This window comes from Apis mellifera, linkage group LG11 (genome assembly GCF_003254395.2).
Source record: "Apis mellifera strain DH4 linkage group LG11, Amel_HAv3.1, whole genome shotgun sequence".
Taxonomy (NCBI): domain Eukaryota; kingdom Metazoa; phylum Arthropoda; class Insecta; order Hymenoptera; family Apidae; genus Apis; species Apis mellifera.
Genome location: NC_037648.1, coordinates 7577566 through 7595743, shown reverse-complemented (window position 1 = coordinate 7595743; position 18178 = coordinate 7577566). Strand labels below are relative to the sequence as shown.

At 36.4% G+C, this 18178-nt stretch overlaps 1 protein-coding gene across 7 annotated transcripts in view; it reads left to right on the top strand.

Moving 5' to 3' along the window:
* Positions 1–18178, top strand: part of LOC410304 (zinc finger homeobox protein 4) — a 429015-nt gene that overhangs the window by 188914 nt on the left and 221923 nt on the right. For all 7 annotated transcript variants that reach the window (XM_026443963.1, XM_026443961.1, XM_006562416.3 and 4 more), the window contains one exon: positions 1718–1806. The gene's annotated coding sequence lies outside the window, so the exon portion shown is untranslated. The remainder of the gene's footprint in view (positions 1–1717; positions 1807–18178) is intronic.

The window sequence follows — 18178 nt, the reverse complement described above, 5'->3', positions numbered from 1 at the left end:
CGACATTTCGTTATAGAAAATAAAAAAAAAAGGAATATATTGAATATATTGAATATATTCTGAATATATTGAAAAAGGAAAATAGCTTTTAAAACTGGATAACGATATTTCCCAATTTTCCAATATATACGTGTTAAATTAAGATCACTTTTGAATCTTGATGATACATTAAGTATAAACGACATTTCGTTATAGAAAATAAAATAAGAAAGATAGATTTCTGAATATATTGAAAAAGGAAAATAGCTTTTAAAAATGGATAACGATATTTCCTAATTTTCCAACAATATATATACGTGTTTAATTAAGATCACTTTTGAATCTTGATGATACATTAAGTATAAACGACGTTTCGTTATAGAAAATAAAATAAAAAAGAAATAGATTTCTGAATATATGAAAAAGGAAAAGGAAAATAATAATTCCATTTTAATTAAATAAAATAGTTACTATCCCTGAAGTAAATGATTTTATTTTTGTATAATAAATTACAAGACAATAAGAAATTAACCCTAAACCATCTCAACCTAAAATAATTGATAATATATTTGATCATAAAATTAATATATATATATATATATATATATATATATATAGAAATTAAAAATAAAATTATTAAATATAAAAAAACCAATCTATTTTTAATTCTCTTAAATCTATATATCTAACCCTATAAATAATAATTATAGAAAAGATTATTCTTACTAAAAAAATGAATATTAATGATTTATAATCAACTAATAATAAAAAATTAAACTTTATTGAATTAAAATTGTATAAATATTTCACTCAAAAAAAATTTCTTTATTTAAATAGAAAAAATATAATCTTATTAATATTATTGAAAACCTAAATCCAGATAAAGGAAAATAGCTTTTAAAAATGGATAACGATATTTCCTAATTTTCCAACAAATTTATGTACATATATATAAATTATTCCACAACTTTTGAGCGAGATGTATACTGTACATTTACGAGCTCCTACACAAAGACACGACGGAATTGATATCGGTGCGAAATCATTACTGGCGCGCACCGCATTGGCTGCAATTTGCGTAACGATAACAATCAACTTTAAGTGGAACAATAGGCTGCCGTGACGGTAATTAGTGCCGCGTACTGTCTGGCGTGATGACAATTGCGCCAGCACCGATGGTAAATAGTAACATTAATAATAATGGCCGATAGCTCGCGCGCGCGCGCGCGCACACAGCATCGCCGAGGATAATGGACCGCTATATAATTCCCTTCCCCCGTTAAATATTTAAATTGAATGGTCAGTTGGATAGCGATCATCGAACGATTTTCGAAACGATCTATCGTTGCGTAATTCGAAATGTCGACGAATATCATCGTTGCTCGACCCTTTCGATGTTTTCGATGGACGAAAGAAAAGATTTTCGAGTTTTCGAGAATTTTGGATTTTTTTAAATTTTATATTATTTTTTTCCCGATATTGAAATCGAGAATTTTTAAAATTATAAAAATGCAGAATATATAATCTTGAAATATTTATAATTAATTATTCTGTAAAAATTTATTCGAATTTCGTTTGAATTCGATTAAAAGAAGAAATAAAGAAAAATTCGCAAATCATGTTTCGAAGACGCGATTACGGTTAATTTAAGATACAAAGAAAGAAATAAAAAAAAGAAAGCGCATTTTAAAATCTCAACACCGATGTTGGCATCGAATTTAAATACGTCTTGTTTCAGTTTCAGGTCATGCAAGCGAAAACGGCCCACTTTAATACCAAATTTAAAGTTTCTACTTTCCGTTAAATCGACGACACTACTTACCAAAGGTACTGTTCAAATTTATTTGTATATTTTTAATCTAACATAACTCCAAATTAAAATATCTTACAAATTAAATTACATCAAAAAATATTCTCATACCAATAAATAAATCATCAAAAAGAAATCAATTCAATTACTATAAACGCATGTTTGATCGAAAAATCGCGAAAATTCGAATCTTCGAATTCCGACGATTAGATATATTAAAATAAACAACGTGCTAGAAAATAAAGTGCTCACATTCAACAATTAAAATATTGAATTTTTTTATTATTGAATAATTTAATGTTCTATACTAAATCACACCTAACTTAAAATGAAGAAATATGTTATTATAATCTTCATTGTAGTAATCCATATGACGTATTAGATAAAATATTAGATTATCGAAAACGAAATTCGAAAGCAAAAAAAAAGAGAGGGAGAAGAAAGGAAGAAAGAATATCCGGGGAAATTTTTCTCGCGTTTCACGCGACTTAAACCGACCACATCCAACATTGAATATAGGGACAGAGACGAAACGTTCTCAAGGCGGACCGACGACGCACGGCCGACCTTTATTGGAATATTTATGGCGGCTCGGTGTACGAGACGAATTTTTATCGATCCGTCCTGTTGGCGCACCGTCGATGCCAGGCTCCCTCGATCTCTCCGCCGACGGAAATCGCGATATTTATTCATAAGCCCCGGTTAGAAGGCGCGCGCGGATCGCGCGCATAATAAAACCCGCGTATTGCTCGGCCGGCTGTCGTTGCTTCCTATCCATCGGGATGACGTTGACTCGAGAAACGCCCGAATTCTTGCTCATTTTTACCCTCCCCTTCCATCCTTTTCTTTTACATTTGAAATTGTATCGGGTTCAATTTCGAAATTTTTCAGATTTGGAATTTTACGACGAAGTGATTAATCAGAGAGAGTTATTAATGATTAATTGTAAATTTTAATGCATTGTAATGTTTAGAAAAAAAGGAGGAGGGGTTGATGGAATTAAAGTTTTGATTGATATTATTCTTGATGGGATGTTTCTTTAATTATATTTAAATCGGATAGAAATTTCATACGTGATACATCTGAATATTATTTTCATTCTGTCCAACCAAATAAGACTGTAATAACGACTGTGCTTGATCGTAATTCGAAGAAACGTTGTGTGATGAAATGAATATTTCAACGAGGAAATCGATTGAGCGATGTGAATATTGCGTATAAATGAGGGATATTTTCCTCCTAGGATATGTAATTTTAATTCAGTTCATCGCGACATCCCTAAATATGTATGTATCGAATTTTTGCTTTTGCTGCTCATCTTGAAAAATTTGTTTAATGTAAATCGTTCTATTTTTAGAAATCAATAACGTAGATAGAGTTGCATTAAACTAAACTGTTTAAATCGTAATTTTAAGATTCTCGAATCCTTATTTAATCCTTGTATCTCCACAATTCATTTATCATTTGTACGAGAATAATTACTGAATTAATGACGAATAATTTCGAATCACGGATAAATAAAAAATAAATATAAAGCCTCGAAATCGATTTGAACGAATAATTCCTTCTTAATTTGATCCCATCCACCACAAAATGGATTTTCGACGCTACCAATATGTTTTCCAGTAGTTCCCTCTTCTTTTCTCGATCAGAGGAGGCTCGAAACCCATCCAAAGGACCGCCTACAAACTTATTACCAGCTCTCTCCCTCTCTCTCTCTCTCTAGGTGTTATTAAAAATTAGGGAGTGGATTCTAGACACCGGTTGCAAGTCACCGGAGCTGAGTGACTGAGAGACGTGGCCCCGTAATTAAAAAATTACGGGGGACGGCTGGGCCACCGGTTTGTCGGTTTTACCAAGGGTGGAACGTCCGTTCTTTCACGGCGCCATCAAATTAAGGGGTATTACTCGATTTTTCGTTTCATCCGGTGCAGAGAAAATTGTTGCTCTTTGTATTTTTTTTTAGGAGAAAAATTTTTGACAGAATTGAATAGGCTCTTTATGAATGTTGTAAATTTTTATTATCACTATTTTTGAACTGTTTTGAATTGAAGGTTCGTTTAAATATTTTCGAAAATTACACGGTTCGATTTCGTTTATGCGATATTAATTCAATCCTCTTACGTCTGCCGAAATTTATTATCCGTACAAATGACGATCTTGATAAAAAGGCACAAGTGTTATCCGCTCGCGTAAACAAGTCTTCATCCAGACAACGACAAACGACACCATTTCTCCAGTTTCGGCGAAAAATAATGCAGCACAATAGAGGATGACGCCTCTCGTTTTGCACAGGATTAAGCAGCCGTTTAACATTAAATCGTGTTGCCAGATTAAATATCCATCCTTCTCGTAAATACTCGTCATCGATCAACGCACAGATTCTACAGAATAGAAATTTAATTATATTCGATATTTGAATTTTTAAACTTCATCCAATTTGAGAAAACATTTAAAGTTTCACAAAATGATGTATAAACTAAATATTCTTTTTCACTTCTAACATTGAATGAATCGCGAAAAAATCACATCTCCATACAATATCGCGTCCAATATAAATACTCCTTTAAAGAATCAATAACGTATTTATCGTTCGATCGAAACGACGAATTTCGGAAAAAACGATCGCAAAAACCGTGAAACTTGAATGCAAAATCGGATCTCGAAACAATACCTAAATTCGTAAGGAGAATTCGTAAATTCGCAGGGGAGAGATATAAAGGAGAGGACAGAAAAGTGGTGCAGAGAGGAACTCCCACACGCGTGGCGTCCTCGCGGCCGAGAAGAAAGGGAAGAAACTCGCAGGTAGACCTTCTGCCAATCCCTTCGTCTTATCCACGATACTTTAATATCGGATATGGCAATAAATTACGTATCGACGTAAAAGCGGCTTCTCTGCCCTCCTCTCTCTCTCTCTCTCTCTCTCTCCCTCCCTCCTCTCCCTGCGTGCCACGAAAACCTCTTCCTCTTGTTCCCTCTTGCACTCGTACACTTCCAACCTCTTCCTTTTTCTCTCTTTCTTTCTCTCCGTCCCATTCTTTCGTTCTGTTTTTCCATCTCTCTCTCTTATTCTTTCGTTCCTCTCGTTCACCACGGTACATGCGAACAGGCGGGGTAATATAATCACACTTAATGACACTCGATATGTAACATGTAACATCGGCATTGCACGAGATACCAGGACGATAAGTGACGTGTTTTTCGGGACAGACGGCGCTCGTAAGTCCCGGAGTTACATAGGGGCCGGGGCCCGACTGAACGTATTTATGCATTGCACGGTGGCTAATCTGGGCTTGAACCGTCGTTTAATTTAAAGTTCGCCCCGGCATTCGTAATATTTAGTGGCCTCCGTTGTCGGGGATATCGTTCGACAACTGCAGAGACACCAGAGAGAGAGGGAGGGAGGGAGAGACTGTGGAATTTACGAACAGAGAGAACGCTTGGTATGAGTATGGGTGTTGCGGTGAGAGAGATTGGTTGATGGAAAATTTTGAATTTTGGATACGTTTTAACGTATTGAAAAAGGAGAAATTAAGAAAGGAGTTTCTTTTTTCAGTTAGTTATTATTCAGATTTGAAGAAATTTTCGATGAAATATTCATAATGTAAATTTTTGGTAATTTTTTTAACTATTCCTCGTTAAGAGGAAAAACAAGATCAAAGAACAAAGGGAAAATATATATTTGAAGAAGGAAAGAATTCCGTTATCATTTACATTTATTTTCTCCCATCCCATTCAATTACCAAAATCCATCAATCATTTTCAATAACATATTAATTCTCGCACAAACACAATGCACGCCTCATTAATCTCGACGTCCCTTCTCGAATCATCTCCTCTCGCGTTACATGGGAACTAATTTTCGCGCCAATATCGCGATCCGCCCACGCACCACCTCCCTCTAAATCAGCGGAGAGAACGGCGCGCGCGCGCGCGGAGAATCGTACGCAAAATACAAATAGACACGGCTCTCTTTATATTAGCATTTAGTAATTACCTTATCGAGGCGATCGGCCTGTAGTACACCGTATCGAGCTTGTATCTGTTACGTCCTTCGCGCCTTCGTGGCACGCGAGCGATTATCGATGCCCCCGCCACGTTCATCACGAAACGTTTCTGGCACGGGGAATCGCCGATCTGCATGCCTCTTCTTCACCTCGCCTCGCGTTCCTCCTTTCATTCGAACGAAATTTCTCCATTATTATTAGAGGGGGCGATCCCCCTCCTCCCCCTTATCGATTGATCTCTCTTCCCTTACCAGCAAACGAATTCTTCTCCCTTCACTTATTTCTTTCTTTATTTTCTTTTCGTCCGTATCTCGTGCATTCACGTTCATGGTTACGTCTAGTTAGACACGTGTTGGCTTGGATAAAAGTGGCGCTAGTATAGCGCTTCAGCGGCCGATATCTTTGAGAGTGTACGAAAAAAATATCATTTGAAACAACATTCATATTGGAATTTTAATTACGATTTTAATTTTCAAGGATTAAGTCAATTTTAATGTACAATAATCGATCTCTCTTCCCTTACCAGCGAACGAATTCTTCCCTCTCCCCCTTTAACTCCTTTTTTTCTTTATTTTCTTTTCGTCTGTATCTCGTTCACATTTATGGTTATATCTAGTTGAACACGCGTATACTTGGCTTGGATAAAAGTGGCGCTAGTGTAGCGCTTCAGCGGCCGGTATCTTTGAGAATGTCCAAAAAATCGTTTAAAACAAAATTCACATTGGAATTTTAATTACGATTTTAATTTTCAAGGATTAAACCAATTTTAATGTACAATAATCGATCTCTCTTCCCTTCCCAGCGAATGAATTATCTCCTCCCCCTCCTTTTTTTATTTTCTTTCGCTTTTCGTCTGTATCTCGTTTATGGTTATATCTAGTTGAACACGTGTATACTTGGCTTGGATAAAAGTGGCGCTAGTGTAGCGCTTCAGCGGCCGATATCTTTGAGAGTGTACGAAAAAAATATCATTTGAAACAACATTCATATTGGAATTTTAATTACGATTTTAATTTTCAAGAATTAAACCAATTTTCTCTTCCCAGCGAACGAATTATCTTCTTCTTTTTTTATTTTCTTTCGCTTTTCGTCTATATCTCGTTTATAGTTATGTTTAGTTGAACACGCGTATACTTGGTTTGGATAAAAGTGGCGCTAGTGTAGCGTTTTAGCGACCGGTATCTTTCAGAATGTCCAAAAAATATCATTTGAAACAAAATTCACATTGGAATTTTAATTACGATTTTAATTTTCAAGGATTAAGTTAATTTTAATGTACAATAATCGATCTCTCTTCCCTTACCAGCGAACGAATTCTTCCCTCTCCTTCTCTAACTCCTTTTTTTCTTTATTTTCTTTTTGTCTGTATCTCATGTTCACATTTATGGTCTAATTAGATACGTATTGGCTTATTGGATAAAAGTGGCGCTAGTGTAGCGCTTTACTAGCCGATATCTTTGAGAATGAAAAAATATCATTTGAAACAAAATTCACATTGGAATTTTAATTACGATTTTAATTTTAATTTTCAAGGATCGTGTATAAGTTAAAGAACTTATCCTGTAAATAATTCAATTCAATTATTCAATTATTCATTTTTAAAGATAATTTTATTAAGATAATTTAAACAATACCCTCCTTTCTAAAATCAACAAATCTCTTTAAATTTACCGTTCAAAAATAATTACGCGCACATCCTTAAAAATGGCTCATGATCTCACAAACATCCTTTTTTATTCTTATTGCTTTTACAGTTGCCATAGAAGCTCTTTTTAATCACTTAACCGTTTCCTGTTAATCGGATTGCAAGCACCTTCGTCGTTATTTTCTCTGCCTTCTTCTCTCTCTTTAACCTTTCCCTTCCATGCTGTTTTTTTTTCTTTCTTTCTTTCTTTCTTTTTTTTTTTTTTTTTTGTTTTTCAACTTCCTCTTTTTCAATAAGAATCACGAGAGGTTTTTAAATTAGAGGCAAATCCGAATGCCGTTAACGAGAGGCGAGAGGTGTGTTTCTTCCTTTTTCCGTCACACCTTCCTTCTATTCTCCACGTACTCGAGTAATTCCATTTTACTGCATTGGTTACCTGACACTCAGACACCTAGAGACCGGTTCAGGACCACACGATCGAAACTTCACGCCTGCCATCTTCTTACCTGGCCATCGTAATCGGCTCACAGGAATTTACCGTGATCTCAAAGCTAGGACAATCTTGGCCAGGTTTGTGCAAAGATATTGGATAAAGAACCGATATTATTTCTTTATCCCTTTCTTTTTTTCCCCTCCTTTCTCAACTTGTGCTAATAAACAAAGTTGCATTAGGGAATTTTAAATGGATCGTTTAAAAGGATTAATTGATATAAGATAAATTTACTCTGATCGGGAAAGTTAAAATCGTTTTACGGTTGATTTTTTTCCTCGCACGAGATAAATGAATAACATCCAGTAATTTTACATTTATATTTCTTTCATAATTTAAATTTTCATTTTTTTTATCTCTCATTAATTTCCATACAATTTTTTTCTTCAAGTAAAAAATTTTTGTTTTAAATTATTCCTCGTTAAATTATCGTAAAAATCAATTGGAAACGAATCTAATTATTCGCAACGTATATAAAAATCCTCGTAAAACGTAGACAAATAATACATATCGTATAATTACACGAAAAATAATCTAATAATATTCACGTTTCGAGAGATAGAAAAATAATTTCGAACAAGTTTGCTTCAACAATATTAATACATTAAACTCTAATCCACAATTAAATCCTGTTTCAAAATTCTCTTTGCGAACAAAGAATCGAATCGAAGCCTCTCTCGTCTATCGTGACGCTGGGACCAGTGACGTCATCGCGCTTTCGTTTTATCGCGACATACGAGCGGGGACTTGAGGAAGGTCAGGGCTATTCTCCCGACCCCGAAACCATTCCATTCGTGTGCACGTGTGTGTGTACGTGTGCCGTGACCACGCATGGCAAGACTCGCTTTCGACCGTGTTGGTGATAACACACGTACACCACACGTGCACACGTGAGTAATCGCATCGCGCGTGTATGTGTGTGGGAAACGTGTACACACAGGGTCGGTGTATGCGCACCTAAGCACATAAGTATAGCCATAACCGGCAACTTCGTGAATGGAGGAGCGACGGACGATCAATGCCCCCTTACGTTTATCTACAGCTTTTATGTGCGTTTCACAAGGCAGCCGTGCGGCTCACCTCCGCGTTTCTGGACACGTATCCAACGTGGCCATTGATGCGAATCGGCACGCGAAGATCCACGCATTTCCACAATTCCGAGGAAAATCAATATATGCGATATATATATATGGAAGTTCAAAGTGTCTCTGAATTTTCGAAAATTTGGAAGAGAAACGAAAATACGTTTGCGAAATATAGTAAGGAATTCGAAAGAGAGAAAAAAAAGACACGTGTTTGAATAATGTATATATGAGAATTGCCATAGTTACAGGTTAAGAAACCAACATTTTTATAAACTATTCTTGTCCCATATCGCTGACAGTGTTCTAATTAATTATTCAAAGTAAGCATGAATATACGCAAGGGATGAAATAAGCATGAAAAATACCGTATGGGTAATCACGAATAATTCACTGTTTTACTTTCTCCCTTTTTTTTTTTTTTTTTTTTTGTTTCATCGAACAAATTATAGGTCTAATCCTCGTCCATCGTACTCCCATAGAAAAGGAGAAAATCGATAAGCAGTTGCACAAAAAAATATAATTCTTTCGTAAAGGTAAAGTATTTGAATGTAAAAATTGAAATATTATGAGTTTAACTTAATAATTTCAAAAGTACTAATTTATTCTCTTGCAAAAATATTTATGAATACGCGATAATCCGTAAGATTGCAAAAATAAATACGCGACAAAATTTCATATCTAATCGTGTTTAATTCCTTGAAATAACGAATCGTCTATTCTCACTCTCCTTGGCTTCTGCATACACAGAGGATGTATGCGGACGTCTTATTTGTCCATTTTCTTTACTTTTCTCATTCGCTCATTTGTGCGATCGATAATTATAGAATGACTTAGTTTCATTCGAAATACATTCATCTAACATCGCTTCTTCTTCTTCTTTACTCTTACGTACGTAAATTCAATTACATTATTTATTATATTTTCTTACTCTTTTTATATTTCTTATCATATTCACGAGAAAGCACAAAAAATGGAAAATTAATTATTATGTAGATACAATTTATACAATTTATACAACATGTAATTAATTCAAATAGATTCCATTCTCAGAGTTGAGTTTCAAAAATTTCACATGCATCGACTTAATTCAAATTAGATATGCATGTGTCCAACTGTCCAGAGACGAAGAAGAAAAGAGAGAGAGAAGATAAAGAGGTTGCAATAGAAACGGTTGTCTCCTCTTGAGAAACAATTCTCATCCCCTGGTTCTCAAGTCTTCAACCCCTTTCACGGGGGAATAGAGGCAAACGTGTCTCTCCCCGTTTGTGTTTCCGCCACATTTTTCTTTCCCTCCTCTTTTGTCCCGTCCACACACGCACTTACACACGCACGCACAAGGTGGTGGCCACCTCGCGAGGCTGGCCGGAGAAATGCAAATAGCGAATTGTTCGCGGACCGCTCGCTTTCAATGTCCGCGCTCGAGGTGTTATTCTTGTCCGTGAATTACCCTCGAACGCCTCGCACGGATACTCCTCGAATTTGCATACCGACCGTGAAACTGGAAATCATTTCCACAAACGCGCGCCCGTTCTTACGTTCTCGATGCGCCTGTCATTAGGCGCAGCAGAAATCAACCGAGGATCGGTACATTTTCTGTATTCTCCATCGTGGAGAAATTTTCTATTTCCATGGTAATGTCCTCAAACGTGGTGAAATCGAGAGCTTTGAAAAATTCTAGAATATTTATTAAAACGTCTGTTTCGTTAATTTCGTTTTTTATTTAATTTACAATGATCGAGTTTTTGTAAGAAATAATTTCGAAAATTGTTCGAACGAAGATTATTTATTATCGTATTATCGTAATTATTATAATTCGATGATTTAAATTACTTTTTCCTAATTTGACAATTTCGAGTGACAGAATTTTAAATAATAGAATGTTTAATTAATATTTCGTGTTAATCTTTTACTTTTCATTCTTCTCAAAAACTAAAACTGTCCAAGTGTCACAATACCAAAAAAAGAATTAAGAATTATACACATATCCTCACATTTAGATATCATCCCTTAAAAAGAAAAATCTTCGAATTCAACGACGAACTCTTACTTTTCATTCTTCTCAAAAAAGAAATAAATAAATAAATAAAAATAAAAATTAATCCTCCAATTTTAATAGACAAAGTAAAACTGTCCAAGTGTCACGATACCAAAAAAAGAATTAAGAATTATACACATATTCTCACATTTAGATATCATCCCTTAAAAAGAAAAATTTTCGAATTCAACGACGAACTCTTACTTTTCATTCTTCTCGAAAAAGAAATAAATAAATAAATAAAAATAAAAATTAATCCTCCAATTTTAATAGACAAAGTAAAACTGTCCAAGTGTCACGATACCAAAAAAAGAATTAAGAATTATACACATATTCTCACATTTAAATATCATCCCTTAAAGAGAAAAATCTTCGAATTCAACGACGAACTCTGTACACGTACTTATATTTAAAGTAAAAAAAAAAAAAAAAAAGAAAGAAAAAGGTGACAACTCGACCGATTCCCCGATCGGTAACGATTTGTTGATTTAATTGATCCCTTCCTTCCCGGATGGAAGGCAAACTTTCATCCCGTCACGAAGCTCGTTCGTTGTTCGGCAAACAATTTTACGAGGGATATACGTTTCGACGTAGTAATAGACACGTCTCCGCCTCGTTTTATTCCCGCGCTTCGCCGCTTTACCCGGCTGGGGAAGGGTAAAACTCCGATCAGGTGTACCACGATTTAATGCCGCGACGTGCATCGAGCGTAAGATAATAATGGTTCAAAGGAACGTGTACGTATAGTTACAGCGGGGCCACGGTAATCCTGTTTACAGATCGAACGCATAAACTATAATAGTGCACGCGGATCCACGTAAGGAGATATTAAACCGTGGTATGTGTATATATGTGTGTGTGTGTGTGTGTAGTTCATTGGTATGATCGTAAAATTGGCCGGCCAGCGTCGAAATTTGCATGTTGGGGTTGAATGAAGTTCTTTTTCTTCTTCTTCAATTCGAGAAAGAAGAATTGAGGAAAATTGTGAAACTGAAAAAGGAAAATATCAATAAAGATACGAAATATTAATGTTTAATGACGAGGAGAAAAGTATCTTTAGTTTTTAAGAGTTTGAGATAATTGTGATTATTGGAATTAAATATTATTAAATAAAATGTTGTATTTATATCTTATTTTTATGTGAAATGAAATTGTTTAATAATAGGTGGATTGGTAATATTAGAGATATTTGTGAATACAATTGTTCGTTGCCTTAAATATTTTAATTAATTATAGTATATAGTTATAGTATAGTAATAATAATAGTTATAATATAGTTATAGTAATAATGAAACAATTGAATTCAAGTATTATTATATTCTAATTGGTATCATATATATATGTTAACATATTAATCATTATAATTGAATTTGTAATCAAACTCTTAATCAATTTCTCATTGATCATTGATCAAAGTTAATCAAGATAAAACAATTCTTTTTAACAATTATTATTAAATCTAAAAGCATAATTTACATTGTTAAATTAAAATTCGTATTACCATTAATAATTCGTTAAATAAGAAAAGTAAAAAAGAAGTAAAATATTTCGAAAAACTAATTAAAAAAAGAAAACAATGGTTCCATCATATTTTCCCCATTCCTTCAAAGACCCATTTCAAAATCCTACCAGCTCAATTTTATTTAATATTTTATACAATAATTTTTCCTTTACCAATGTTGTATATTATTTATTATATTTATTGAATTGATTGTAGTTTTAGATTTATTTATTAATATCATTTTTAGTAAAAATTCCTATTTATTTATTTCATGCTTGATTATTATAAAGGCACATGTTGAAGCTCCGTCTATAATTTTGGCTTCAATTATGTTATAACTCAAGAAAAAAAGAAAAAAAGAAAAAAAATTCAAGATCCAGATAGATCGTCATCGCGAAATCGCGAAGAGCCTGAACTTGCACGGTTCGATTGACGACTGTGGAGCGACGAAGCACGTGTTCCATAGTCCAGTAGAAAGAGAGAGAGAGGGAAGAAACGAGAGGTCCTGTTGAAACGGTCTGACAAGCCCGGGACTGGAGGACAAATCTACGTTAATTGTGGGCGTGACACTGTAAACAAAGATAATAAATAACTGTGGATACCTTTGAAGAATAGGCGTCCCAGGTACGGTGGAGGCTAGGTACGGTGCCCGCCGTAGGTTAGAAGGGAATTAGGAATTGCATGGTTGCGAATAATAAAGCGGAGTGAGTTTCGAGCGCGCGACACGAGGGCGCGTTGTTCGCAGCTCCGCTCAATGGGCGGACAATGGTCAACCGGTGGCGGGTGGCGCATTGTATCGACAGTTTCACCGGCAGTTTTTCGGCTGTTCACGGCCGCCCGTTTCGAGGAGCAGGTGCGTACCGTTGGGGGTCGCTCGAGCAGAGCGACCCCCCCTCCTCGCCCCCCTTCTTCGACGCGCTGTGCTTTCCGCTTTCCTGGTTAGGTTGCGGTGTCATTCGACGATGCTACTCATGGTTAACAGGTTGCTGGAAACCTGTCCACGCCCGGCCTTGGACATCGTCGAATCTCTCTCTCTCTCTCTCTCTCTTGGCAACGCGAGCTCGGCTGAGATCATCTTGATATGATATGATCGAAGCGCGGGGAGGGTGGCTGGCAGTTTGGCCAGGGAGGAGAAGTTGGTGGTCGAGGAAGGAGATGTTGTTTATGGATTTTCTTCTCGAAGAAGTACGTTATAATAATTTCTTGGATCTCGAGATCTGAATTTTTTTCTTTATTCCTTTCGTATTGCGCTTCGGCTCGCTACGTAAAAATAGATAGTTAATAATTATTTCCTTTTATAGGATGCTCGTTAGGATTTTTATTTCTGAAATTTATTAAGAGTATTAATTAAGAAATATTACAGCGACTGGGTGTAAAAAATTCGTTTCTTTTTAAAATAAAATTAAATAAATCGAATCTTTCTTGGAACGGATAAAAATTGTTTCTAATTAATCGGGAATCTTGATAATCTTAATTAAAAGCAAACGTATGGAAACGATTTGACGGAAAGTAGTGAGTGAAAAATGAGACTGGGAATATCTTGGAAATGTCAGCTCATTAAAAGTCTAGCTATTTTATGCAGCTCGATATCCTGCACCCTTTATAATTTATCGCTTTGTCCCATGGAAAAACTCCAATTAAATCGATACTACATACTAGCCACCGTCGTATAAACGGAATTATTCGCGTCGTATTTTATCTACTGCGTTTCTACAATCGTACTAAAAATATATATATATATCTCACTGTAGCTGGTCGATGACGTTTACGAGGTTGATCGTAGCAAGAATGATCTCATCAAGCTCGCCGACCGAACGATCCAATCAATCAGGGCCCTGTTTCTAGCCATTGGCACGATCCTCGTTCGAAAAGAAATCAATTTTTTCTTCTCTCTCTCTCTCTCCCTTTCTCTATTTATATGGAGGAATATACAATTGCGTATTTTTTTTGGTTCGATTTTTAATTCGATCCAAAGGAAATCTCTTTTTCCTTCTTCTGGAAATATTCTCCGCGTCAATAAGATTCTATCTTTCTTTTTTCTCTGATGGATAATAAAAGTTCCATTAACGAGAAGATTTTTACGTGAAATGAAACCATTTCTATAGTAACAATTGGAGTTGCACTCCAATCAGCATAGCTTACAAAACACGTTTAATATCGATTCTCCTCAATCTTCCATCATCGACAGGCCAAGAAAATAATAGTAGAAAATTTTAATAAGAATCAGAGCGAATAGCTTTCTCTTCTCTTCGGAACGGTTGAAAATTTAAATCCTCGAAAAAATACATACATTTTTCCAATTATGATCGAATTTTCAACAATTTTATTTATATTCGAAATATTATTTATTCCAATTTATGATATCCCGATTTTTTGAATTTAATTTTCTTAAAAATAAAGCCACGTGTGAAGAAATTTTATTTCATCGTTACAAATTATTCTATTATTATACTATTTTCCATTACTCAACACAATTTTGGAGTCTTTATAAGTGACTCAAATTAAAGAATTCCGATCGTTTCTTTCTTCATTCGAATGACTGCAATCGCATTAAAAATCGAATATAATCGATTTCTTAATCGATCGCCATCAAACGAAATAGAAAATTTGAACTCTCGATCTCCAATCGTCTCCGTCGAGAGCAATGCCCTCCCTTTCTACCTTTTTCTTCCCTTCGACAGGCATGGTAATCGCGGACCTTTCAAAAGTTCCCATAGTTTCGTGCTTAGATAGTTTTTCGGCCGATGCGGTTAGTCATTAAGGCTTGGCGTAAACTCGAGGACGTCATCTCCCAAGACTCCCAAGATCTTTCGACTGGTCCCCTCGTCCTTGTCTCAGGCGAGGAGAGAGGGACACGTCGAGCACTCTCTAATTGCGGCTAATTTCGTTAATTACCATAGAACGCGCGGCGGCCCCCACTAATTCGGGGGTCCTACACTTTGTCTAGACCTTAAACAACATTCGCGCATCCTGCCCGCCCCTCTCGATCGCCTCCTTCCATCTCCTTCAATTATCCTCGAATGATCCTTGCCCCTTTCGACTTTCTCACAGATTTTCTTCCAACGAGATGTATTGTAGGATGCTTGCCTACAAATGTTTGTAAGAAGAAGATTTTTGTAACAAATTTTTATTTTTAGAGTAATTGATAGATCGATTTTCATATATGAGAGAAGGAATGATCGCCGACGTTGCCTCTTTCGACTTTCTCACAGATTTTTTTCCAAGGAAATGCTTGCCAAATTTTTATTTTTAAAATAAATATATTTAAAATAAATAATTGATCGCGTGGATCGATTTTCAATGTAACGTTTCATATATGAGAGAAGGAACGATCACGGACCTTACCTCTTTTGACTTTCTCACAGATTTTTTTCCAACGAGATGTACGGATGCTTGCCAAATTTTTATTTTTAAAGTAATTAATCGCGTGGATCGATTTTCAATGTAACGTTAATATATGAGAGAAGGAATGATTGCCGACATTGGCTCTTTCGACTTTCTATGAGAGAAGGAAGGAATTAGCCGATTATAAATCTGATTAAAAATATTCGAATTATTCAATTCAAATCTCTTTATAATTTACACTTTTCTAGAATTCTCTCTGAATTCTCAAAATGTATTAAGATACGAGCAAATGTTAATATTTACGAGAAAATTCATCAAACTCGAAAATTATTTAGGAACTCGATCAAAAGCGAGTAATATACAGAATCCAAATTCCAATGAGTGCAAATAAAATACGAATAAGAAAAAGAATCTCCAAGACAATACCTCGATCGTCGCGTTGTTTGAATTCTATTCCTCCGATCGAGAAGAGAAAGATCCTTAAAGTAAACAATCTTACGAAATATTCTCGACTCGAAGAGCGAGAGAGAGAGAGAGAGAGAAACACTGAAACAACTGATGGTGGTTACCTGTCCCGTGTGATGGTTTTTCGTGGATCCAGCAACAGAAACTGGGCGAACAGGTAGATGGAAAAGAAGGCATCCCGGTCGAAGAATGAAAGGCTTAGAGGAGGAGAGGGGAGAAGAGGAGGAGGAGGAGGAGAGATGGGTGTCCTCAGGACGTAAAAATACTCTGGCTGGTCCTAGACAAAGATCGGTGAGATCCTTCGACGTCTGCGGTGCTCACAGTCACGAGGACGTAAGAACAATATTTTACTTTGAATACCTATGGGCCAGCACCTGCTGGTGCCCAACAATTCCACCACCAGGCCTACCAGGGCTACCTGGTGTACACAATCAACGCGATTCCGCCGAATTTTCCACTCCTTTTTTCCCCATTCTCTCTTTCCCCTCGTTACACGTTGGATCTCTCTGGAAAGATCAGGATGATCTTCGTAACGCAGATTCCGAGAATCGGGGAGAGGAGAGGATTCGTGCTGCTTTTCTTTCCTTCTCTCTCGTTCGTTGCGCGGGATTAGCGCAGATCTCTCTTAAGGGGAGTAGCACCAGTCAGGGACTCGAGTGGACGATGACAGTGTCTCTCAAGGAAGCCTCCTCGAGAAGATAGTTCGGTTAATTAATGAAATTGTTATTCTTTTTACATTTACGTCTCAACGAGTCTGAAACTGTGTTATGTATAAAATTTATATCGTTATATTACTATCTAATTCCAAAGAGAAAGAGTGAAAAGTCCATCACGATTTTAGCTTCCTCTCCTCTCAGAGAAACGTCAACCAGAGTTTGACGAGATTTATGATTTCGGAGGATAAAGTGGCCGTGGTGGGATCCGATCCGTTAAACGAAGCGGCGCGTATCTGTACGGATCGGTAAGAAGGTCGACGGCTCGCGAGCAGAAAGAAGGGTGAAACGAAACGGCGCCCGGCAGTCTGGTCAGTCCGGTTTCCTTCCGGTTCAAAAGTTGCTGGCCGGCCCCGGCGTGCCTCGCCGCTCTCCTCTCGCTCCGCTTCTTCCCTTTATTCTTCTTCCCTGTCCTTCTCACCCCTTCGAGCGAGCCGGAGGCGAGGATTCCGGCGAGTCCACCTGGCAACGGGCCGCGTTGCGTGCGTCTCACGAGTCGAGAGGGTTGCTTTTTCCACCCCTCCTCCGTGTACACGCAACAAGAGCCCGAGTAAAACCGCGGCGTGAGACCACCAATAATTTTCTGGCGAGGGTGAGGTCAGGTTTTCTCTCCTTCCTTGTTTTCGTTCCTTCGTTAAACAACGCGAAATTACGCGAGAACTCGATGTCGAGGGGGAGGAAGGCGATATTGAAGTCGAATTCTTGAAATCATTTCGAGGGAATGCGGTGTTCGTGACAAATCGTTGATTGGTAAAGTGGATGGATGAATGGATTACCGTGGAATTAGCCTGAAATTGGGGGACACGGAGTGTAACAAATTAACATTGTTAACTTGTTTGTATAATATATATATATATTGGGTTGGCAACTAAGTAAGTGCGGATTTTTTTTAGAAAATCAAAGACAATTTTTTCATGGAACTAAGTAACTTTATTCTGTAATGTGTTGCTCATTTTGATCAATGACCTTTTGCCATCTTTCAAGCAGCATCATAATCCCACGTTCATAAAACTTGTGGTTTTTATTAGCAAAAAACTGAATCAGGTACGATTTGATATCATCATCATTATTGAAATTTTTACCATTCAAGAAGTTTTGTAAAG